This window comes from Macaca nemestrina, chromosome 11 (genome assembly GCF_043159975.1).
Source record: "Macaca nemestrina isolate mMacNem1 chromosome 11, mMacNem.hap1, whole genome shotgun sequence".
Classification (NCBI taxonomy): domain Eukaryota; kingdom Metazoa; phylum Chordata; class Mammalia; order Primates; family Cercopithecidae; genus Macaca; species Macaca nemestrina.
The window spans coordinates 17,542,142-17,568,555 of NC_092135.1; the positions used below are offsets into that span (position 1 = coordinate 17,542,142).

The window sequence follows — 26,414 nt, forward strand, 5'->3', positions numbered from 1 at the left end:
GGCTTCACTGAAGCAGGAGGAGGCACAGTGAGAAGGACTCCCATGATGGGAAGATTGAACGGGATGTTTTGTTCTCTGCTTCTCACCTTAAGTGAGAGTGGGCTGGAAGGAGAAGTCAACAGGGGCAGCCCAAGCTACCGGCAGGTGCTTGCTCTGAAGGTAGCAGGATCCCTCTCCCTGGAGTCCACATTCCACTCCCACCCCCTGCAATTCATTGTCCCACAGTAGCCTCAGGGATCATCTTAAAATGATAAAACTAAACATCTATTGAAATAAAAATAAATAAATAATTTTTAAATGCTAAAACTATAAAAATGGAGAACAGATTCATTGTCAGAGGTTAGGGAGGAGGAAGGGAGAAGGGAATCAGGTGTGGGAATAAGAGACAACGTGAGGGACCCTGGTTATGATGGAAATGTTCTGTATCTCAACTGTATCAATGTCAATATCTTAGTTGCCATGTTATACTATAGTTGCAAGTATAGTTGTTATATACTTAGTTGCAAGATATTGCCATTGGGGGAAACTGGGTAAGGGGTACAAAAATCTCTCTGTGTTATTCTTCACAACTGCATGTGAATCTAAAACTACTCAAAATTAAAAATTGAATTAAAAAAAAAAAAGAGGGTCAGTGAGTCCTAGAAAGAAGGAATCCTGCATGGGAGGCCATATTCTTTAGCAGGGCTTGATAATAGTGAGGGAGGACACAACTTTTTCTCTGCCCTCTTAATGTTGTGACTGAGATCTATGAATTAAGCTGACAAAAGACAGATTAATAATGGAAAATCATCTAAATTGTATTTGACGTTAATATTTGTATGTGGCACAGGAAGGGGGCCTTCATAGAAAAAAAAAGTGAAAACCTCAAGGAAGTGGTGAGACTTGGGGGCTTATGGTACCATCATAACAAAGGGCAATAAATTGTGGGGAAGTGACTAGACAAAGAAAAGGAATTTGGGCTTCTATGGCTGGTAAATTGAGGGGGAAAAAAACTAGGAAATATATGGGAGAAATGAATGGACAATAAGCATTATTTCCATAAGGTTTATTTGTGCAGACTTATGTCAGAGTTGACTTCTCATCTCCAGTGATAAGAATGTTTTCTTCTTCCTAGTATTGGAAAGACAAATTTCTCACAGAAAATTTATACACTGCTTTTAGGCAGAAAGGAGGAGGGCAGAAAGCCCTTCCTGCATTGGCTGTTTCTTAATTGCCTTCACCCGAAAATGGCATATTGGGGGATGGCATGTTCTAATCTTCAGTTCCAAGAATAGCATCCTGATACCTACCATGAAACAAGCTATAGGAAAAACCTTTGTGTGGCCTGAAAGTTCTGTTATACTGGATCCCAAAACCCCAAAATATTTAAGATGTTGTGCATCCTTCCTAAATGAGTTAGAAAGGATACAATAATTAGGTGGGTTTTCTTTTCCAACAGGCATTGTTGAAACTCTCTGAGACTAGTGACGTAGCTCTGCCCCCTTGGCTGGGGCAGAGGTCCAAGCCAGTGTGGGTAGCAGCCTGCTTGCAGAGAGGAACAAGGCTGCAGAGTGGTGCCTCCACAGCGACACAGACTCAGGGTGAGAGGCAGCCCAGGCTCACTCTTGGTACATGTAAGACACATCCTGGTGATTCTCAGGAATGTGTGGAGCAGAGCAGAAAAACTGTGAGAACTGAAATTCTTGACTGGGCAAATGGATGCTTAGGCCTAGGGAGTTTCGGGTGTCAATATTCCTGTGATCACATTCGGCTCACCCTGGGGAGGCTAAGGAGCATCCGGTCTCGCTGTCTCACGGTGTGGGGAGGGTGTCTTGTGAGGAAGCTGTTAATTTTCCACAAAGTGTGAATTTGCACCAGTCTAAGATGCAAATCATTTCTCACCCTGCCTTTCTCCTCTGCATCATTCTCAGTGCCCAGTCACTGGAGGGAGGGTGGAAGGAGTGGGAAAGAACTGCTGAGCTCGGTTGCTCTTGGGAGGGGCCTGCCACAGTCAAGTTAGGGAACCTCTACCAGGACTCTCAAGCCACAGGCGACAATAGACTTCTGGAAGTGTTTGGTAGCAGACCATTTAAGGAACCAGCAAGGAAAAGCACCCTGCAGTAAATGTCTGGAGTGTCCTAATTTATTTCTCTAAAAGCCCCAAAGCCCCCATTACTAACTTCTCTACCGAGGTCTAAAAGACTTCTATTAAAATGCAAATGGTTTGCTAAAGACTTTCCATTAAGCCATTACTAACAATTAATGCCTTAGCTGCCCCTCATTTTTTTAGGTACGAATAGGGTAGGGAGCTGGGACATCAGGCAGCTAAATTTTGATGGGAGAGGGTGAGAACCTGATCTACTCACTGCATGGGTGGCTCTAGGCGCATAGACACATCACAGGAGCTGGCAGTAGCATGAGAGCCTAACTTTGGAGAAAAGACAGAGAATGGATTTTTTTTTTCTTTTCCTTTTTTTGAGAAACGGTCTTGTTCTGTTGCCCAGGCTGAAGTGCAGTGGCACGATCATAGCTCATTGCAGCCTCAAACTCCTGAGCTCAAATGATTCTCCCTCCTTCTGCCTCATCCTTGCAAGTAGCTGGGACTAGGAGTACACACCACCATGCAGGGCTTATTATTATTATTATTATTGTTGTTGTTGTTGTTGTTGTTATTATTATTATTATTTGTAGAGGCAGAGTCTTGCTGTGTTGCCCAGGCTGGTCTTGAACTCCTGGCCTCAAGTCACTTTCCCACCTCGGCATCCCAAAGAGCTGGGATTTACAGGCATGAGCCACTACACCTACCTGAGACATGGAAAAGAGACGAAGAGAGCCCTTCAGACCAATTTGACGTTTTCAGTTTTACCTGTGGTTGAAATTATCCGTATTATTTAGCACCAGCCTTTCTCAAGGCATTACTGACCCACTCGGAATCACACTTTCCCTTTGGAAATAGCCATTTTCAAGAGCATTGGAGGTGCAAGCCACACACGACCAAGCTCTCTGTCCAAGAAACGACCACCCCCACCATCCTCGCCCCCGACACCTTCTTTTGGAGCCTTCAGATTAATGAGCTTTGTTTGGACGCTTCTCAGATGGGTTTCTTGGCTGCCCCAGCCAGCCTCCCTAACTGCATCATCTGTTTGTTTGTTTGTTTGTTTTGAGACGGAGTCTAGCTCTGTCGCCCAGGCTGGAGTGCAGTGGCCGGATCTCAGCTCACTGCAAGCTCCGCCTCCCGGGTTTACGCCATTCTCCTGCCTCAGCCTCCCGAGTAGCTGGGGCTACAGGCGCCCGCCACCGGGCCCGGCTAATTTTTTTGTATTTTTAGTAGAGACGGGGTTTCACCGTGTTAGCCAGGATGGTCTCGATCTCCTGACCTCGTGATCCGCCTGCCTCGGTCTCCCAAAGTGCTGGGATTACAGGCGTGAGTCACCGCGCCCGGCCCCTAACTGCATGATTTTTAGCTTTAAACAGCTCTTTCTTCTGGAGGACCTTCACATAGAGCCTCTGGCCTGCTAACCAATTGCTGCAGGCACTGTATTGTAGACACACTTCACTTTATAAACAATTAATATGAGACGTGTTGGCCTTTCAGCCTGGAATTATTTTCAGACTCAAATCTTATAAATGTAGACTCCCCTTTGAGTTTCCTGAGCCCCCTAAGTGGTTTCCATGCAGATTCATATCACCTAATGGCCATCGCTGGAACTGCAGGGTGTATTTGTCAAAAGTGCTGTTTAATCATTGGGGTAATTTTGAGTGTTTCTACGGCTGGCTGATTTCTGGAACAAAAGTCCAGTATGTTTCAGACATTCCTAGCTGACATCTTTTTTTTTTTTTCTGATTTCAAGACATCTAAATTGGTCCTCCAATTGCCTCTTAATTTTACAGAGGCATATAAAATGTTTCATGCTTAAAGCTGGCATATTAATTTTACATCAAATTTGTAATAGGGTTATTATGCACTATATAACATTTTAGAGAACAGTGGAGTCCCTTGGATGATCAATATGTTAGGTTCATTTATGACAGTTTTATAGGGACAGAAGCATAATTTTGTGCTTTACTATTATAGACATTTATAGTTATTTCATTGTAGATTGCTGGTCATGCCTGTAATTTACTCGATGCCAGTTTCTTGGCCAGTGCTCCACCCTCACTCCCTTTCCTTTACATTAGACTCTCCTGAATCTGGATGAATCTTGCTTTCTAGTGTTAAGGTGAAATTAGGGGCTTCCTAAATCATCAGTCCAAACTGGAATTGCTTGAAATACGTGAGTGTGAGTACGTTTTAGATAATGGAACCCAAGAAGCCAATGGTTTTGCAGCCTCCTCAGTATTGTAGAGCATGAACAGATTCTTAAAATGCATCTCAACACCCAGCCTTGGAAATTCATCTCTGTGCCCAGAGTTGCAGGCAGGGAGAAGGCTGTGGCTCATCCAGACTGCCCCTTCTGGGTTGGTGGCACAGGCCTCTGCATCTGCTGCCTTACTGTACCTGTGCTTCTTTTGTTTTATTTGGCTTGGCTTTACCTATTCTTATTCGTAACAGCTGGTGGGTGTGTGCTTGTAAGAAGGAACAAACAAGCAGGCTTGGCTGAAACCTTAAAATGAAAATAAATCCATTACCAAATGTGGGCTGTTCTCTGTTTCGCTTCTGACTTATTTTCTCATCATATGACCTCAACAGGGATCCATTTTTATAAGACGGGGGCAGTGAGAATCCTTTGTTCATCCCTGAATCAGGTTGAGTCTTGAAGCTTGCTGGAAATATTGATGCCATCACTGAACATGTTAGTCCTGGGATTTCGTGGCAGCCGGTAACAGATATGAAATGGTGGAAGCTCTCTGGATACGAAATTAGGGATTGATGTTTAGCAGGGCAGAAGAGCGCCAAAATAGGTCCTTCTTTTCCTTGAAGATTGTTTTGACACAAGGTGGTTTTTATGGTGCCAGAAACCACATGCTAGGCTGTAATTGAGCATAATTATTGCTCTGCATGCTGCAAAGTGCTGGACTTGAGGCATCCTACAGAATCCCATTAATATCTTGATTGGACTCTAAAAAATAGTGCCCCCCACAGGGCCAGAGAGAGCTGTACTTTATCTGTCTGGTCTTTAAATGAAGAAGTCATTGGCTGTCCAGTTGGTCAATGTTTCCCCCAACTCTGGGGCCTTCATCCGTAATCCAGGACTCCACTGTCAACACACTTGCTTAGAATTCTGCTACGGTATCACGTCAGCCTTGCAATATTTCCACATAGGAAAACGGAAATGGACAATGGAAGAATTCATATGAATAATTCAAACACACACCTAAAATATGCCCAGAGTACAAAATAAGCCATTTGTAATTATCGGGTTATTTCAAGTGAGAGGTTTGAAAAAAGGCTAAATTATTTGGATAATTGCCTTTTCCTTTTGATTCGACATGTATAATGACCCAAACTTCAGCTATGTTACCTAGAAGCTCTCAGGGATGCAGGATTCTACCTCTTTCCCCAACATTATATAGTAGCCTATGTGTGGGAATGTGACTGTCCACTCCTAAATATCCTCCAAGCTTAGGTATATTTTCCGAAAGCAACTTGAGCGTGCTACAATTGTTTCAATTGTTCGTTGTTAAAATATCTTTCCAAAATGTTTGTGTCTGATGTCCTGCGTTCATAACTACGATTTGTGGAGCAGAAGTTAATTTTTGCTGATTGAATTTGTCCAGCCCTTCCAGGATCTTTGTCTTGATCATTAAATCTCACTGTTCAGTCTGTCATTGTGAATGGAAATGGAAACTGGGATGAATGTTAACTGTACTCAGGAATTTTTTGGAAGAGGCATGTTTTAAACGATCAAGGCTAGATATTAGATTTTGTTTTCTCTTGGCTTCTCTTTTCTCTTAATAGAAACCATGCCAAATATCCAGTTAACTGAAGGTTTCTATTATGTACATTCCAGTGAACTTAAATGTTGACAAATTTTAGGTGGTCTAGTAAAGTCAAATGGCTGTTGTGGCTCCAGTGTCTTCTTCTATAGCAGGGAATTTCCTGTGACTTTCTCAGGAAGCCTCACTTCTTACCACCTCTGGTAGAGATTAGGGAGGAATTTCTTCTTGCCAACTTGCAAAGATGCCAGCCATGTCTGCCATGCTATGGATTCAATAGGCTACCAAATTATTTTCATGGAAAACATATTTGGAGTTCCAGCTCTGAATTTGAAAAACTGGGAACGCATCTCTGTCCCAGCTTCTCCATGGGGATAGCAAGAAAAGATTCCAGTGTTTTCCCCATCATCCATGCCCCACCCCCATGCCCCACCTTGCATATTGCAGGACTGTACGTGTACTGGTTGATCATATCATGAAGGAGGATGCTAGTCTTTTTATTTAGTGTCAAAGTCTACTTCCGCTGTAAATATATGTGCTAGAAATCTTTTCCTCTAGCATATTATTGGTGTTTAACACTACTTGTGGTGACTTTTATTTATTTATTTATTTTGAGATGGAGTCTCGCTCTGTTGCCCAGGCTGGAGTGCAGTGGCGTAATCTCGGCTCACTGCAACCTCCACCTCCCAGGTTCAAGTGATTCTCCTGCCTCAGCCTCCTGAGTAGCTGGGACTACAGGTGTGCACCACCATGTCCAGCTAATTTATTTTTGTATTTTTAGTAGAGATGGGGTTTCACCATGTTGGCTAGGCTACTCTCAAACTCCTGACCTATAGTGATCCATCTGCCTCAGCCTCCCAAAGTGCTGGGATTATAGGCGTGAGCCACTGCTCCCAGCCTCGACTTTTATTATATAACAGTTTCAAAATATTATGAAATCTGATTAATCAAAATTCTCCTTCATTCTCCAAGATTCTTGGTTCTGTTCCTTCTTTAGGAAAGACTAACCCAAACTCAGATAATTAAGAGAAGGAATAAAAATTCTTTCTGTCTGTATTTGTTTTCTATTGCTATTTCTATTTCATAACCAATTGCCACCACAAATTCAGCAGATTAAAACAAACATGCACTTATTACTCACAGTTTCCCTGGACCAGTATTCTGAGCACAGCCCGGGTCTTCTGTGCAGTGTCTTACAGGGCTCCAATCCAGGTGTTGGCTGGGGCTGGGGTCTCATGTGAGGCTTGAGATCCTCTTCCAAGCTCCCATGGCAGAATTCCTTTCCTTGCTCGTGGTGGAACTCATGGTGTTTGCTGCTTCAAGGCCAGCAGGAGTGTCTTTGAGGCTTTAAGTCTCTCACCTGTAGATCGTCTTCTAAGTGTTCACCTGATTAGGTTATGCCCTCCAGGGTAATTTTGCTTTTGATCATCTGAAAGTCACTGATTAGTGATCTTAATTACATCTGTAAAAATGCTTTTGTATTTTCCATTTAACACAACGTCATCATAGCAATGACAATCACCATACTCACAGCTCCCAGTCATACTCAAGGAGAGGAGATAATGCAGGTCTTGCACACCAGGAGTTGGGAATCTTGAGGTTCGTCTTAGAATTCTGCTACCACACTGCTTTTAAACAGCACTGTTTTAAAAAATTGCTTTATAAAGAAGGCTGAGAATTTTAATAATTATAGGCAATGTCAAGTAGGTACAAGAACTTCTATTGTAACATGATAAAGTTTTTGTGAAAACCTTCATATTCTGCAAAAGGACACACTAAAAATCCCAGGGTTATGGGAAAATGAAAGTTAAGGAAAGACCACTCAAAACCTAAGCTACTTTGTAACCAGAGCACTAAAAAGACAATAAGAATGCTAACAAAGCTACTAGCACAGTTTAAAAGACAGTTTAAATGCTCAATAAATAATGATATATTGTAGCATATATAGAATTCTACCTAACAGAGAAAAAACTGAGTGTAGCTTAATGGTTGAGGAGTAAGAAAAGATGGAGACTGCTAAGTGCAGCAATAATGGAAAACGTGCAAAGAGCAGGGAAGCCTCACCATGGGCATGTTACTAAACTAAGCCCAGAGAAAAATATACAGTGAAGCAGCACTGCATGTAGAATTGTGTCCCTTTGCAGATTGTACATTCAGCTGTTTTAGCATATGTTGTGGTCAGTTGCTGTTCGTTAGTTGCAAAAACTTTAATTTCTTGGAAACCCTTGAATATGAACATGACTCCACATTAGACTGACCTGATTCTTTTATTTACCAATAGCGTATGAGCTAATTTGTATTACAGAAACTCATGTTGTACCCAAAGAGATTGCACATAATTAAAATTTCTATTGTTATAACACTATATGTTGAATAGTCTATCATTTCTTCTCCAGGTAGTTATTTTTATTTTTATTTTTTTGAGATGGAGTCCCACTCTGTTGCCCAGTTTGGAGTGCAGTGGTGTGATCTCGGCTCACTGCAACCTCTGCCTCTTGGGTTCAAGTGATTCTCCTGCCTCAGCCCCTCCAATAGCTGGGATTACAGGCGCCCGCCACCATGCCCAGCTAAGTTTTGTATTTTTAGTAGAGACGGGGTTTTGTCATGTTGGCCAGGCTGGTCTCCAACGCCTGACCTCAGGTGATCCACCCACCTCAGCCTCCCAAAGTACTGGGATTACAGGCATGAGTCATCGCGCCCGGCCCAGTCATTGTTTTTAATTTGGTTTTTATTCTATCAAAGTGTACATAGACATAGTCAAATAGTTTTACAAGACTTGTTACAAATGATAGCACTCCTGTGTGTCCACCACCATTTTCCTGCTCCCTGGGGCAACCATTTCAACGATTTTAGTTGATTCTTTTGGTATCTATCTCCGTATCTCCACATGCTTATACTGCTGTTTCTTTTTCTTTTTCTTTTTTTTTCCCCCAGTTTGAGCCAGTATCTATTGACTCTCTATTAGAGAAGATGAAGATTTAGCCCATATTCACTCTTCTGTCTGGTACCTAAAACCCCCTCACCACTCATTGTTCCATCCTCGCGAAAGAATTGAAAGAATTCTATTGCTTTTGTTTGGGCTCCATGTAGTATTGGCATTGGTACTGCTATATAAATGCAAATCATAACCGCCGGTGAAGTTGCCAGTGGTTATTTTTTCTTTCTTGCCCAACATCTGTATCACCTAGAATTATTATAAATAACTTAATTTTGTTTTATTTCCATGTACATATGAATGCAACCTTAAACTTTCCTCCAGGTAGGTAAATCTCTGGTGTATTTTTTTTTTTTTTTGGGTCCCATGTTTCGTGTGTTTAAAGTCCGCTTTGTCCATTAAAGGAGAAGAGGCTGTGGATCAAATTAAGCAATTGATGTCAGTCTTTTCGCATCGAACTCTTATGACTGACCAGGTGATATTTTGTATGGTTCATGTATGTTTATTTAATCGCAGTCACTTTTTTTCCAACACAAATTTGAAGTAACTGGCTATTTAATTATCACAAGCTTAGCGTTTAGTGGGATTTACCCAATGTAAAAATCACAAAGAAATGACTACAGTAGAAGCTACAGGAGATGGTAATATTCCCAGGACGCTGGGAAGTTAGCACCACCCTCCCATTTCCCAATTTCCTATTTTGTCCTTGTGTTTAACCCATTTCAAAAACCCACTGGTTGCAGAGAGGGGAGAAATGTTTGTCCAAGGCCACAAGGTAGATGAAAGCAAGAGGTGATGAAGAACAGTAAACTCTGGCCCATCTGCCAAATCTATCTGGGAGCCTGTTTTTGTACTGCCAGAGAACTAAGAAGGGTTTCTACATTTTTAAAAGATTGCAGAAAACAAAACAAAAGCAAAACCCTCCAAATGAAGACACGCCCTATGTGCTCACAAAGCCTGAAATATTTACTACTTACTTGACCCTTTACAGAAAAAGTTTGTTGACTCCTACTTAGGAGCTCAAGCTCTAGAATCAGACAGTCCTGGGTTTGGATTCTAGTGAGACCTACGCAAATTACTAATGTCTTTGAGCCTCAGTTTCCTCATCTGTAAAATGGGATTGATGTGAGGATTGAATGAAGTTGGGTTGCAGAGTCCTCCTCACAGAGCCTGCTAAGTGCTCAACATAGAAGCTTATATATTTGGATTGTTTTTATGGGAGTGAAGTCTCCTGATACTTTCTAGAGCAGGCTACTCCCTGCCCTGGCTGGATCTCCAGAGGTGTGATCATCTCCGAGTACTGAAGGTGCCATGGCCTTTCTCCTCCTGCTGCTCCCAGCTGTAATCAGGCAATCACTTTGGCCCTAGCACCTAATCAGACAATTTTGCTATTTCACATTCAAACACTGTGCTTTTCAGACTCTTCTGTGAAACCCATATATTTTCATTAAGAGTTGATGATAAACTCTAGCACTGAAAGTTTTTCCAAGTTCATGATTGATGACAATGTGATAGGGAGCTGAGTGGCTCCAGTTGCCAGCTCAGGCGAGAATCTGCTTAGGGCCATTGCAGAGCCTCCTGGCAGCACATTCCAAAACTCTTCAGCTTCACTGCCTGCCCAGAGCCATCTGGAGACAGCCCCCTCCTCCAGGCATGATTTGCAGAGTAAACAGACTGGGCAGGCGTTTGGCAACTTTCTATTTCCTTCTTCTTGTAGTGCTGCTCTGGAGGCAGAGTATCCTGGCAGAAGGCAAGCTGTGACCATAATCCAGAAGGCTTGGAAATGTGGTCTTTATTTTTATGCATTTCAGTGGTAGCAAAAGATGAAATCTGTGAATTCTTTCTTCCTTGCTTTTCCTTTTTTTTTGGTTTCTTTGTCTTTCTCTAAAATTTGCCAACACTCTGAAATCTGAGTTTCTTGAATTCTTGAAGGCAGGGTAGAGAGTGTCCCTTTCGAGTTGGTTCCAGGAGCTGAGATGTGACAAGAGTTGAGAGGAGCCAGAGGGGCCAAGAACCCCACTGCTGGACAACCAGATGTTTGGGGGATGGGCGGCTATTGCCCTGTCTTGGGAGCACTGCAGCGTTAGCAGAAGCAGGATGTGCCCACACCCGTGTACTCCAGCTGCAGCCTAGCCTCTGTAGGAAGTCAACGCCTGGCACTAGGTCCTGAACTATTTGGAAGTGTGCTCCTCGCCTCTGCCAAAGCGGGAAGGACCTGGGAGATTGTAGGGAGCTCTGCCCACTCACTAGTGGGAAACAGAGCCACTTGGACAGGAAGTCAGAGGCAACTAGGAGTGGGTGTTGCAAAGAATGTCGATGGCCACACACATTTTGGAAGGGAGCCTAGCACCAAGTACTAGGATGAAGATGGCAATTGCCAGTGTTTGCCCATGTGTGCACAGTAGCAGCTCAGAGAAGCTTTGGGAAGTGAAGAGCTTAGTGATCCGCGGCCAAGGAGATGAGAGTCTGAGTGTGGGTGTCATAAAGTTCTGCCTTAAGAGGGGATTGTTTTAATGGGGGAGGAGTGCGCCTGGGTGGGGCTTGCGGGCTGTGCAAACAGTCTGGGGCCCCTCCCTCCTCCAGCAAGGGGACTACTGGCTTCAACTTTACCTCCATCTGTGAGGCCAACTCAGATCAGCTGATGGGATGTATGTTTGGCCTTGACTGTTGCTAATTGATAAATTTTGTTCACAGACAACACAGAGGTGTTTAATATGGAGTTTAAAGTAATAGAAACTAATTGGAATCTGGGAGTGAATTAGATGTGTACCTTTTTTTAAATCCTAAAACTTAGCTTATTTTTCAGAAAGGTATTTCAACGCATATTTTTTCTTCTTCCTTTTAGATTTTCATTCATACGTGTGCCAAGTCACACAGCCCTAAGGTGCCGAGACAGTTAACAGTCTACCTTTGCCTTTACTTTCCACAGATTAGAGGAGAAGGGAAAGGATTTGCTTTTTTGGTCTTAGCAAAACTTTGGCTCTGCCTTTAGCAAGTCAGTGAACAGAATGAAAATGGGAGCGCCTTTTATTGTTCCATCCGGAAAGAGCATCAAAGACAACGGATACAGGGTGAGACCATGAAGCATGGCAAAAGAAGGCAGCAAAACCTGGAAGCTGATGCTGCCTGTCAAAGAGGGCCGCCATCTTGCTTTGGGGAATCCTAGCATTTCCTTCTTTCAAAACTTCTAAGACCCTAAACTAGACCCCACTTTTGTGTTTAGCTTACCCATCTCTGGGCTATCCTGGCTTACCTTTTTCCTTCCCAAGTCCCTTCTACTGAGGAGCTGAGGCTGATGCTAAATAGAAAGGTGAAGAGTTAATAGAGCAAATGTCCTCAACTTTAAAGTTGAACAACCCTTCCCCATTCTCATATCCTTTCATCCCCTCTCTCATGCAAATTCCATCTCTTTCACAGCCTGCTGGAAGGATAATGTGTTTTCTCTTGCCCATATACTCTTATTATTTTTTTGTTGTTGTTTTTTAATGTTTCTTCCATCAAGAGGAGAGCATTTCTCACTTAGCCTAAAATGTGAATGGTTGATAGCTCTGCCCTAGAAGTCTTGGAACAGAAAGACAGATGTTTAGAAATTAATCTCACCTTCCCTTAATGTTGACATTCCTACAGCTGCCTCTGTTTTAGACAGCAGTGATATTGGAATTAATCGAGAGAGTTGCAAAGGGGAATATTTGCTGGACTCCGTTGTACCAAACTAGCCTTATGATTTACTTCTGTGACATGTCAGGACATGTTTGTCTTTTTGATGCAGATTTAAATTTTTGTTTGTTTGTTTGTTTTGTTTTTTGAGACAGGGCCTCCCTCTGTGATGGCTAATATTGAGTGTCAACTTGATTGGATTGAAGGATGCAAAGTATTGCTCCTGGGTGTGTCTGTGAGGCTGTTGCCGAAGGAGATTCACATTTGAGTCAGTGGACTGGGGGAGGCAGAGCCACCCTCAATCTAGGTGGGCACCGTCTAATCAGCTGCCAGCATGGCTAGAGTAAAGCAGGCAGAAGAAGGTGGAAAGGGTGAACTTGCTGAGTGTTCTGACCCCCATCTTTCTCCCATGCTGGATGCCTCCTGCCCTTGAACATCAGACCCCAAGTTCTTCATCTTTTGGACTCCTGGACTTACACCAGTGGTTTGCCAGGGGCTCTCAGGCCTTCATTCACAGACTGAAGGCTGCTCTGTCGGCTTCCCTACTTTTGAGGTTTTGGGACTCATACTGATCCACTATGAGTCAAGCTTCCTTGCTCCTCAACTCGCAGACAACCTATTGTGGGACTTGACCTTGTGATCGTGTGAGTCAGCTCTCCGTAATAAACTCCCTTTCATATATACATACATCCTATTAGTTGTGTCCCTCTAGAGAACCCTGACTAATACATCCTCTGTTGCCCAGGCTGGAGTGAAGTGGTGTGATCGTAGCTCACTGCAGCCTCGACCCCCTGGGCTCAAGCAATCTTCCCACCTCAACCTCCTGAGTAGCTGAGATTACAGGCATGCGCCACCACACCCAGTTAATTTTTAAAAATCTTCTGTACAGAGAGGGTCTCACTGTATTCCCCAGGCTGGTCTCAAACTTCTGGCCTCGAGTGATCGTCCCTCCTCGGTCTCTCAAAGCTCTGGGATTACAGGTATGAGCCACAGCATCCAGTCTTAAATTGCCTTAAATCATAGAGCATAGCAAACCAAAGACACTTTTATAGAATGAATGGAGTAAACCACAACTCTTACATGTTTTCCTTGTGGCTCTCAAACTCTCTAAAACGGACATCAAATCATCTGGGAGGCTTGTTAAACCAAAGATGGCTAGGGTCCAGGATTTTGCGTTTCTAGCAAGTTCCTAGGTTTTGCTGATGCTGTGATCAGAAGATGACACTTTGAGAACTAGAGCATGAAAAAGGCTCTGGAGTCTCCATGTTGATTTCTTTTCCCAACAAATCCCATGAAGTGCTTTGTTCTCTTAAGTGCATCTGAAAATATTCCCAGAGGACCATCTTTTTCTTTATGTGAGAAACAATTTAGGTACCAAACTGAACATTAGCGCGGCCAACTTTGCAGCTGCTCTCCAGAATGTGGCTGCTTGGGCCTGCCTGCGTGGAGACCTGGCTGGCAAACGGACCCTACTAGCAGGAGGGCTTCTAGAGACTTAAGGAAGGGATAGTGTGCTTGTTCCCCTCCCAGTCATTGATAGGATGTCCTGGGAATTCCTGACATTTTCTTCCTTGTCATGCTCAAAGCAACTTTATCTGGCACCAGCTTAAGGGAAGGTGGGTTCAGCAGGAGGAGAATGAGGATTTGGTCCCTGCCAAAGGTTCTGGAGTGAGATTTTTAAGAGATAATTGGTTGCTTTCAGAGTGTATTCTTCATGCTTCACTCTTTTAGTGGCCAGTGAGAAAATACAAAGCTCAAACCACCTTAACTAGAAAAAAAAAAAAAAAAAAAAATGCACTGGCTCAGGTACTGGAAAGGTCAGAGGTCAGAGGAAGCCTAGCTAGCTTCAGGCACAGCTGGATCCAAGATCTCCGAAACTATTTTCAAAGGAGACCTCTCTGTACTTCCCAGATCGATTTCTGTCCATATTGGCACTACACCTACCATTTGAATGTCCACTGTGAGTGAATAATTGTTATGGGTGCTAGGAAGAGAGGTTCCACATACCAAAAGAAACCTGAACGAAACAGGAAAGAAAATGCTTTCCCTTTTTTATGCTTGTTCCTTTATCGTAGGTGCTTTTACCTCCTAATTCCTGACTGTTCCATGCCTGTAAATGTTTCATCGCCCACAACCGCGAAGCCTTCCCGGATTTCCCAGTTAGTAAGGTCTCTGTCTCTGAATACCACTAGTGGTTTACTTGTGAGAGATGGTGGAGTTTAACAGCTGAGTGTCTCCGCTCTCCTGGGCGCTGCCTGGCACTTGCTAGCCGTCTGGCTTCGAACAATCACTTTATCTCTCTGTGCCTTAGTTTTCTCATCATAAAATGAAGAGAATACGTTTCCACCTTCCAGAGTTGTTGTGAGAGTAACGAAACCATGGATGTGAAAGTGCTAAGGTGGTGTCTGTCACAGAGAAGGTCCTCAACAAGTGCTTCATCTTGTTAATTTTTCCTCTGTGCCATTCCCCATTTTGTACGTTGTATTATTGTTTCTGGTAAAAATAACCTCATTGCCCCAGTTTTACAGGCCAGGCCCCCCTTGGCTACAAAAATGTCCCGGCCCACAACTTGCAGAAGATGTTGACACTGTGATGTCTGACGGCCTCTCCTGATCGCCAGCTATACCATGACTCCAACGTGGCTCAGAGGAGAACTTGTTGATGGGTATTGCTAGCTTGTACCTCATATTTTCCTTGTTTTCCACCACCTCTAATTTCTTTCCACAGTAACCAGCAGCTCATGGTGAACAGCTTTAGTGGAGTGCCAGCACTGACTGTCAACCATTAAGGTATTAAAACCCTGAGGAGTCCGACCATCCCAGTCTTCTTGGCACTGGTAGATTTTTTAAATGCTTCCAAATTCTCATATCCATATGTCAAAACACAGATTTTTATATTATACTTCACGTTTGATTACAAGAAAGGCAAATTCCTTTTTTTTTTTTTTTTTTTTTGAGATAGAGTCTCGCTCTGTCGCCCAGGCTGGAGTGCAGTGGTGTAGTCTCCGCTCACTGCAAGCTCCGCCTCCCGGGTTCACGCCATTCTCCTGCATCAGCCTCCCGAGTAGCTGGGACTACAGGTGCCGCCACCATGCCCGGCTAATTTTTTGTATTTTTAGTAGAAACAGCGTTTCACCGTGTTAGCCAGGATGGTCTTGATCTCCTGACCTCGTGATCCACCCGCCTTGGCCTCCCAAAGTGCTGGGACTACAGGTGTGAGCCACTGAGTCCAGCCCAAGAAAGACAAATTCTTATGCCTCCTCAAGAATTTATCCTCAAATCCTAGTTTGAGAAACACTATCTTAAAAAACAACAAAAAAAAAATCTTACTCTGTGGAAATATTTGACTTCCTGATTATTGATGTTAAAGAGAAATTTTCCTTTTTTTTTTTTTTTTTGAGATGGAGTCTTGCTCTGCTGCCCAGGCTAGAGTGCAGTGAAGCAATCTCGGCTCACTCTGCCTCCTGGGATCAGGCAATTCTCCTGCCTTAGCCTCCCGAGTAGCTGGGATTACAGGCACCCGCCACCATACTCGCTAAATTTGTATTTTTAGTAGAGACAGGGTTTCACCATGTTGGCCAGGATGGTCTTGAACTCGCGACCTCAAGTGATCCACCCGCCTCGGCCTTCCAAAGTACTGGGATTACAGGCATGAGCCACGGCGCCCAGCCGAGAAATTTTCTTATTATAATTAGTAAAGGACAGAAATGTTAAGATTATCTTTGAAATGAAAACACAAAGTAGTTCTCTATCAGGAGGACTGATAGAGATACACACTATCACTAAGAGAAAATACATATAGTGGTGAAGAGAATTCCAAAGCATTTGCTGGGAAACACAAAAGAAACGGAAGCAGGCAATTATCGAATAAAAGGGACAGTTAAGGATTCAGAATGGACTCAACCTGGATGTCCTTTTTGAGAACTCAAAAAAAAAAAAAAAAAAAAAAGCAAGGAACTGAATTAGGAGCCTTCCATCATCAGCACCATTCACTCCAACTTTGTGCGAATACTGGATTTCTGGATGGTGAATTTTAAGCCTCTATGACACATACATTTATTATGTATGTATATTTTCTATCTCTTCAACTAGATGACATTTTCAAGGACAGGTTTTGGCATTTTGTTCAAACCAAACAAGGCTCTTCCTTTAATTTTGTGGAGGTGATAAATAGAGATTGTTGATTTTGAAGCGACATCAACATCTCATAGGGTCCTAGGATCTTTTCAGATTACATGTTTTCAGATAGAACTTGAGGCGCAAAGATGGAAAGACAGAGAAATGAGACATATGTGAGGGATTTGGCAGAAGGAATGAATTAGTGCTGGAGTCTGCTTTGAAGGATCATATCTGGGAACAAGGAAGAATGTATTTACTTATAGAGAAGGAGCAGTATAAACATTGTGCTTCACAGACAGTAAGTTTTCCTCTAAATTACTTAAAAGACTAAACCTTCCTTAAAGTCAGGCAGTACGGAGGATGGTCAGCAGGAAATTCATCATTCCTCCCCTTTCTTCTAGGTCAGTGGGATACAGTATTTGTCGGGCATGTGGTGTGTTGGGAACCTGGGGCCCATAGTGCAGTGTGGCTTCTGCCTATGTCCTGAGGAGCCTCCAAAACAACTCTCGCCAATGCCCCAGTAAGCTCCTAGAGGCAGGATTCCAGGATTCACTTTTAAGGCTTTAACCCAGGAGTTGGCAACCTTCTTCTGTAATGGGCCAGATAGTGAATATCCTTGGTTTGCGGCCATCTGGTCTCTGTCGTGACTCCTCGGTGTTGCTGCGGTAGCTCGAAAGCAGCTGCAGAGCATACGCAAATGAAGAAGCATGGCTGTGATCCCATAAGATGGCATGCATGGACGCTGAAATGCAAATTTCATATGCTTTTCAAGTTAGAAAATATTATCCTTCTCTATTTTTTTCAGTCACTTAAAAATGTAAAGACCATTCTTCGCTGTGGGCCATACAAAAACATGTGGCATGTGGTAGGCTGGACTTGACCAGCAGGTCATAGTTTACTGATCCCTGATTGACTGACTTGAGACAGAGTCTCTATCTGTCACCCAGGCCAGAGTGCAGTGGCATGACCTTGGCTTATTGCAACCTCCACCTCTGGGTTCAAACAATTCTCCCTCAGCCTCCTGAGTAGCTGGGATTACAGACGTGCACAACCATGCCCAGCCAATTTTTGTATTTTTAGTAGAGACTGGGTTTCACTATGTTGAACAGGCTGATCTCGAACTCCCGGGCTCAAGTGATCTGCCCACCATGGCCTCCCAAAGTGTTGGGATTATAGGCATGAGCCACCACGCCCGGCCCCTGATCCCTGATTTAGAAAACCCCTAGCTGGTGGTAATGTACAGGTCAACATTGAGAATCCCTAGGCTAGATTTGGAGTTTCTCGAGCCCTAGGCCTAAGTTATCTTTGCATCCCCACACGGTAGGTGGGTGGTTGATCAAGGTTGAATGGATTCATCTTTATAGGTACCCTGCATCCCCATGCCATGTCAATATTATTGACATGATTAATAATCCAGGATTACCAGGGAGCAGGGCAGGTTATGACTGGTAAAGAGGAGACACCAAGCAGCAGCAGGTGCTGGAGGGTTCTCGGGAGGCAGAGGTTTGGGAGGGGCTGTGGTGGCCACAGGGGACTCCACTCAGACCTCGCTTCAAGAGAATCTGCTGCAAGGAGGGTAGCTGGTGGACAGTCATTAGCTGCTGCACCTTTGGATCCACCAGGGTTCACACAGAGGCCACGCTTTCCCGGGCTGTTCCCAGCTAATACTAAGCATGGCAGGGGCCTAGAGCTGGGCCATTTCTGCCCATTGCAAGACCTTCTGCTGGGCCATCTCCACCCTGGGGCTCTGCACCAGCCTGGCTGAGGCTTTCTCAGAGCTGCACTGCAGTGTGAGGCTCCTTCCACCCCTTTCTTCCTTCCCTCTCTCGATTCACAGCTGCCAGACCTGCATTGTGGTCTGAAGCCATTCCCCAGGTACACCAGCTCCCTCTCCTCTTTATCCTTCACAGGGATTTCTTCCAGTCAATCTCTTCTTGGAGGACTTGGACTGACACAGGGACACTCAGGGGCAAGACTGGGAAAAGCAGACAGATCTCACTTTGTCGGGGTTTCTTTTTTTAAAAAGTTCTTTTTCCATTTTTTCCTTATTTCTCTGAAGCTAGAATGAACAGGGTTAGCAATAGCCATTCTAATGTTAATGGAATTGTTTTCATTATCATTATTTTTATTAATATTTTATTTTCAGGCAAGGTGGAGTGCAGTGGCATGATCACGGCTCACTGCAGCCTTGAACTCATGGGCTCAAAAAATTCTCTCACCTCAGCCTCTCAAGTAGCTGGGACGACAGGCATATGCCACAATCCCTGGCTAATTTTTTTTTTTTTTTGGTAGAGACCGGGTCTTACTACATTGCCCAGGCTGGTCTCAAACTCCTAGGCTGAAGAAATTCTTCTGCCTTGGCCTCCCAAAATGCTGGGATTACAGGCATGCGCCACTGTGCCCAGCTTATTCTGATTTTAATGGAATTGATGAAAGAATTGCAGTCAAGTGTGAAACTTCCTCCTGTGCTCACAGGTATTCTCGACTTGAGACTGGCAATTCCTTCGGGAAATTTTACATTGTGCTCATAGCGTCCAGTAAAAATGAATCCTTCTTTCACTTGTTTGTGGTAATGGTTGTGCAGTTGCCATATCACTGAGACATTTGAGAGGCCTTCAGGCGGGAGGCCTGGGAGCTACATTGGGTTTGACAATCTGAGGACTGACTCCAGCCTGGGTTGGTCACCAAGGGGTGAGGAACCAGATGAGCTAGGCTGCGTGGAATGTCCCCAAGTTTTGTCTGTCTTCATTGTCATTCTGTAGAATCTATTTGAGAATAGATATTCAAGTTCATTCCTGGGGAAGAATGATGCATAGAAACCAGATAAAAGCATCGAGGCTCCCTGCCGAGTGCCTGAGGTCTGGCGCAATCCTGCCACCCTCAGAAATGATGAAAGGGAAACTACAGGCCTGAGAGATGACAGACGCCACAGCTCAGTTCCTCCCCTTCCCAGGCTCATTTACCTGGATGCAGAGTCACGGGCTGTGTCCAGCTTCTGCAGTGGGGTGAGGACTTCTTTTTTTTTTTTTTTTTTTTTTTGAGGCGGAGTCTCGCTCTGTCGCCCAGGCTGGAGTGCAGTGGCGCGATCTCGGCTCACTGCAAGCTCCGCCTCCCGGGTTCACGCCATTCTCCTGCCTCAGCCTCCCGAGTAGCTGGGACTACAGGCGCCGCCACCACGCCCGGCTAATTTTTTTGTATTTTTAGTGGAGACGGGGTTTCATTGTGTTAGCCAGGATGGTCTCGATCTCCTGACCTCGTGATCCGCCCGTCTCGGCCTCCCAAAGTGCTGGGATTACAGGCTTGAGCCACCGCGCCCGGCCGGGGTGAGGACTTCTAGCATCGTTCTTATCAGGTCAGACTTTGGGCTGGATGGAGTCTGCAGATGCCATCATTAAGGGACTCTTTAAGTTGGCTAGGGGTGACAGAAGCTGACAGGATCTGGCATGCAGCTGCTGGGACTGATGAGCCAGAGGGGGCTAGGGGATACAAGCAGCTCCCGGCTTATGTGATGCACATCGGTAGAAACCCCAGGAGACGAGACCTTCTTCTCTGACAGTTTCAGGCCAAATCCTTGGAAGGGCGTTGATTGACTGGATCTCAATCATGTGCCCACATTTGGTCAAAGGAAGCTCATGTGGAAGGGGCTTTGTAGCAAAAAAGAGGGGGTGATGTTTCCAGAAGACGATGAGCTAGGCTGAGTGGACTGTCCCTTACCCCCACCACAGGGGACACAAAAGCTACCACTCTCCTCTGCACGTGACAGGAAGCAGGTCAGAGGCCAGGCCTTCAGATGAGATCCGAAAGCACACCAATATGAAAAGTAGTAGTCCAGAGTTCAGGAAAATAGCCAGGAATGAGACCTGTGGGAACAGGACTGAAGAAGGATGGCCAATATAAAAGTAGTAACAGTGAGCACATGCTGAATGCTGTATCAGCTAGGACGCTTTCACCTACAAATAAGGAGAAATCTTACTCAACACGTTTAAACAATGAAAAGGCTCAAGGTAGAGGCCTCTGGGATGCTTAAGACAGCAGCTTGATGGTCTTCAAGACCCTGGGTCTCTCCACCCTCCCACTTTATCTTCTCATCATTTTTATCTTCCTCTTTAGGTGAGGCTCCCTCACAGTCCTACAATGGTTAAGCGTCTAAGTGTTATCACCTTCTATAATGAAATACAAGTGCTTCCCTTCCTTGAGTAACCCTCCCCCTGACCTTCTTCTATTTATGGTATAATATGCATAACATAGCATTTACCCTCTTAAGCATTTTAAAATGTACAGTTCAGCAGAATTAAGTACATTCACATTGTCGTGCAATCATCGTCGCCATCCATCTGTGAACACTCTGAATTTTTGAGAAACAAAAGCATTCAAACCATAGCCCACCCACTCTCCCACAGGCACTGGCATGCACCATTCAGCTCTCTGCCTCTACAAATTTGAGTATTCCAAGTGCCTCATATACGTGGAATAATACAGTATTTGTCCTTTTGTGACTGGCTTATTTCCTGTAGCATAATGTCCTCAAGGTTCATCCATGTTGTAGCATATGTCAAAATTTCCTTCCTTTTGAAGGCTGACTCACATCCCACTGTGTGTATACACTACATTTTGTTTATCCACATATCCCTTAAGGGACACTTGAGTTGCTCCTACCTTTTCACTATTGTGAATAATGCAGCTATAACAAATATCTCTTGGAAACCCTTCTTTTCTTTCTTTCTTTTTTTTTTTTTGAGACATAGTCTCACTCTGTCGCCTAGGCTGGAGTGCAGTGGTGTGATCTCGGCTCACTGCAAGCTCCGCCTCCCAGGTTCACGCTATTTTCCTGCCTCAGCCTCCCGAGAAGCTGGTACTACAGGCGCCTGCCACCACGCCCGGCTAATTTTTTGTATTTTTTAGTAGAGACGGGGTTTCACCGTGTTAGCCAGAATGGTCTCGATCTCCTGACCTCGTGATCCACCGGTCTTGGCCTCCCAAAGTGTTTGGATTACAGGTGTGAGCCACCGCGCCTGGCTGAGACCCTGCTTTTAATTCTTTTGGGGATATACCCAGAAGTGCAATTGCTAGATTGTACAATTACTTTATTTTATTTTCTGAGTCTTTTTTAAACCTGAAAACATCTTTCTAGAAGGTTTATCAAACAGGTTTCCCCTTCCACTTCTTTGTCCAGATTGCCTCATATGGCTATTCTTTTTTTTTTTTTTTTTTTGAGACGGAGTCTCGCTCTGTCACCCAGGCTGGAGTGCAGTGGCCAGATCTCAGCTCACTGCAAGCTCCGCCTCCCGGGTTCACACCATTCTCCTGCCTCAGCCTCCCGAGTAGCTGGGACCACAGACGCCCGCCACCTCGCCGGCTAGTTTTTTTGTATTTTTTAGTAGAGACGGGGTTTCACCATGTTAGCCAGGATGGTCTCGATCTCCTGACCTCGTGATCCACCCGTCTCGGCCTCCCAAAGTGCTGGGATTACAGGCTTGAGCCTCCGCGCCCGGCCCATATGGCTATTCTTAATCAGTCATTGGCAGAGGAAGCAGAAATAGAACTGCTATGATTGGCTTAATCGTGTGGTCAAGGGTGGTGGCTTCCAGAGTAAAATTGGGATTCTACCAGGAAGAAAGAAGGGAAGAGGCATGCATGTATGGCAGGCTGCTAGGCTCTTATCCAGCAACTACTCCTGTCCCTTTCTTTCCTACTGACTGGGGCTGCTACCCATGAGAGACACATAGCCACGTGACCCAATTCTGACATGAAGTAGGTGACCAACTCAGGTTTGCCTGGGACTTTCTTGGATTTAGTACTGTAAGTCCTGTGTCCCGGAATGCTGTGGGGGAAAACTCTTCTATTTGATTATAAAAGAGAGACGTGTGAGGGGAGTTCTTCTTAACCCCACTTCCTCCCTGGCTTAGGCAAGTTTGTGTGAGGTCATGATGCCTGGATCTCTGGCAGCCATTTTGCTATTACAAGGTGATAAGTTTAAGGATGAAAGTCAAGCTCCTTAGTTTAATTAGATCCCATTTGTCAATTTTGGCTTCTGTTGCAATTGCTTTTGGCATTTTCATCATGAAGTCTTTGCCCATGGCTATGTCCTGAGTGGTATTACCTAGGTTTTCTTTTAGGGTTTTTATGGTGTTGGGTTTTACATTTAAGCCTTTAATCCATCTTAAGTTAATTTTTGTATAAAGTGTAAGAAAAGGGGTCCAGTTTCAGTTTTCTGCATATGGCTAGCCAGTTTTCCCAGCACCATATATTGAATAGGAGATTTTTTCCTATTGCTTGTTTTTGTCCAGTTTGTCAAAAATCAGATGGTTGTAGATGTATGGTGTTATTTCTGAGATTTCTGTTCTGTTCCATTGGTCTATATGTCTGTTTTGGTACCAGTACCATGCTGTTTTGGTTACTGTGGCTTTGTAATATAGTTTGAAGTCAGGTAGCATGATGCCTCCAGCTTTGTTCTCTTTGCTGAAGATTGTCTTGGCTATATGGGCTCTTTTTTGCTCCCATATGAATTTTAAAGTAGTTTTTTTTCTAATTCTGTGAAGACTGTCAATGGTAGTTTGATGGGAATAGTATTGAATCTATAAATTACTTTGGGAAGTATGACCATTTTCACAATATTGAGTCTTCCTATCTATGAGGATGGAATGTTTCTCCATTTGTTTGCGTCCACTTTCATTTCCTTAAACAGTGGTTTGTAGTTCTCCTTGAAGAGGTCCTTCACATCCCTTGTTACTGTATTCCTAGGTGTTTTATTCTCTTTGTAGCAATTGTAAATGGCAGTTCATTCATGATTTGGCTCTCTGCTTGTCTATTGTTGGTGTATAAGAATGCTTGTGAGTTTTGCATGTTGATTTTGTATCCTGAGACTTTGCTGAAGTTGCTTTTCAGCTTAAGGAATTTTTGAGCTGAGATGATGGGGTTTTCTAAATATAGAATCATGTCTTCTGCAAACAGAGACAATTTGACTTCCTCTCGTCCTATTTGAATACATTTTATTTCTTTCTCTTGCCTGATTGCCCTGGCCAGGACTTCTAATACTATGCTGAATAGGTATGGTGAGAGAGGACATTCTTGTGTTGGTTTTCAAAGTGAATGCTTCTAACTTTTGCCTATTCAATATGACATTGGCTATAGGTTTGTCATAAATAGCTCTTGCTGTTTTGAGGTATGTTCCATCAATACCTACTTAATTGTGAGTTTTTAACAATTAAGGATGTTGAATTTTATCAAAGGCCTTTTCTGCATCTATTGAGATAATCATGTGGTTTTTGTCTTTGGTTCTGTTTATGTGATGGATTACGTTTATTGATTTGCTTATGTTAAACTAGGCTTGCATCCCAGGGATGAAGCCGACTTGATTGTGGTGGATAAGTTTTTTGATATGTTGCTGGATTTGGTTTGCCAGTATTTTACTGAGGATTTTCACATCAAGGGACAGCCAAAATGCTTCATTAAACAGGTCCTATTCACTGAGACCCCCCAGTAGGGGTTGTCAGACACCCTATACAGGAGCAATCCTACTGGCATCAGATTGGTGCCTGTCAAGGTCAGAGATCCCAGAAGAAGGAGAAGATACCCATCTTTGCTGTTCTTCAGCCTCCTTGAATGACATCTCCAAGTGCAGGAGTGAACCAGTTGAATAGCGCCTAAAGTGAACCCCTAGCAAACTGCAGCAGCCTTGCAGAAGAGGGAACTGACCATTGAAAGAAAAACAAACAAACAAACAAACAGAAAACAACAACAATTGCTTCAAGACCCATCGGTGTGCTGTATGTGGAAGACCCATCCCACATGCAAAGACACACATAGGCTCAAAATAAAGGGATGGAGAAAAATTTACCAAGCAAATGGAAAGCAACAAAACAAAACAAAACAAAACCAGGGGTTGCAATCCTAGTCTCTGACAAAACAGACTTTAAACCAACAAAGATCCAAAAAGACAAAGAAGGGCATTACATAATGGTAAAGGGATCGATTCAACAAGAAGAGGTTACTATCTTAAATATATATGCACCCAATACAGGAGTACCCAGATTAAAAAGACAAGTTTTTAGAGACCTACAAAGACCTCCCACACAATAATAGTGGGAGACTTTAATGCCCTTCTGTCAATATTAGACAGATCAATGAGACAGAAAATTAACAAAGATATTCAGGACTTGAAAACAGCTCTGGATCAAGTGGACCTAATAGACATCTACAGAACTCCCCACCCCAAATCAACAGAACATACATTCTTCTCAGCATCACATTGCACTTATTCCAAAATTGACCACATAATTGGAAGTAAGACACTCCTCAGCAAATGCTAAAGAACGGAAATCATAACAGTCGCTGAGATCACAGTGCAATCAAATTAGAACTCAGGATTAAGAAACTCACTCAAAACCACACAACTACATGGAAATTGAACAACCTGCTCCTGAATGACTCCTAGGTAAATAATGAAATTAAGACAGAAATGAAGAAGCTCTGCAGCCAAAAAACATATGAAAAAATGCTCAACATCACTCATCATTACAGAAATGCAAATCAAAATCACAATGAGCTACCATCTCATGCCAGTCAGAATGACGATTATTAAAAAGTCAAGAAACAACAGATGCTGGTGAGGTTGTGGAGAAATAGGAATGCTTTTATACTGTAGATGGGAGTGAAAATTAGTTCAACCATTTTGGAAGACAGTGTGGCAATTCCTCAAGGATCTAGAACCAGAAATACCATTTGACCCAGCAACCCCATTACTGGGTATATACCCGAAGGATTATAAATCATTCTACTAAAAAGACACATGCACACGTATGCTTATTGCAGCACTATTTACAATAGCAAAGACTTGGAACTAACCCAAATGCCCATCAATGATAGACTGCATAATGCAAATGTGGTACATATACACCATGGAATACCATGTAGCCATGAAAAGGAATGAGATCATGTCCTTTGCACAGACGTGGATGAAGCTGGAAGCCATCATCCTCAGCAAAGTAACACAGGAACAGAAAACCAAACACCACATGTTCTCACTCATAAGTGGGAGTTGAACAATGAGAACATATGGACACAAGGAGGGGAAGAAAACACACTGGGGCCTGTCTGGGGTCGGGGGAGAGGGGAGGGAGAGGATTAGGACAAATACCTAATGCACACAGGGCTTAAAACCTAGATGATGGGTTGATAGGTGCAGCAAACCACCATGGCACATGTATACTTATGTAACAAACCTGCACATGCTGCACGTGTATCCTGGAACTTAAAGTAAAATTTAAAAAACAACTACACACAAAAAAAGAAAGTCAAGCTTCTGAGTGGAAGATGGAAAGAACTTACGTCCTCAATACATACCTGGATGGTGGAGTCAAACTTGGGACTGTCCTTTACTCCCACCACCTCCAACTGCTGCCAGTGTTACCATGTGTCAGGAAGTAAACTTCACAGGCAGACTCTGAGGCAGGAACTGTCACTAGCTGTTTTCCAGGTAAGGAAGCTGGTGCCCAATTTGTTAAGTACCTTCCTTGAAGACACCTGGCTCGTATGTGAAGGAGCTGAGACTTGAACTTAGGCAGTTGGCAGGACGGAGCACAAAGCTGAGTATCGAAGGATATATGGATGAGGTCGGCATGAGGGGCGAATAGTGTCTATTGAAAAGGAGCCACGATTTCTTCCTCAGTAGCTAGTACTGGTTTTTCTAGCAACACCAGCCATTCTCCCCACCCACACTCCTGCTCAAAGGCTCAGCTTCACTTCCAGCCCCTATGGGTGGACCCAGGGAGTCATATGTGAATCTGGCAGTCTCACCCCCACTCACAGTTGATTGGACTAAGGTCAAGTATTTAACACAAAGGGAGTGA

General features: G+C 43.8%; 1 long non-coding RNA gene across 1 annotated transcript in view; it reads left to right on the top strand.

Moving 5' to 3' along the window:
• LOC105492529 (uncharacterized) overlaps positions 1 to 25,641 on the top strand; it is a 35,902-nt gene extending 10,261 nt beyond the window's left edge. Inside the window, exon 4 of the long non-coding RNA XR_011609694.1 lies at positions 14,977 to 25,641. This is a non-coding gene — a long non-coding RNA (uncharacterized lncRNA). The remainder of the gene's footprint in view (positions 1 to 14,976) is intronic.
• The last annotated feature ends 773 nt before the right edge of the window (positions 25,642 to 26,414 follow it).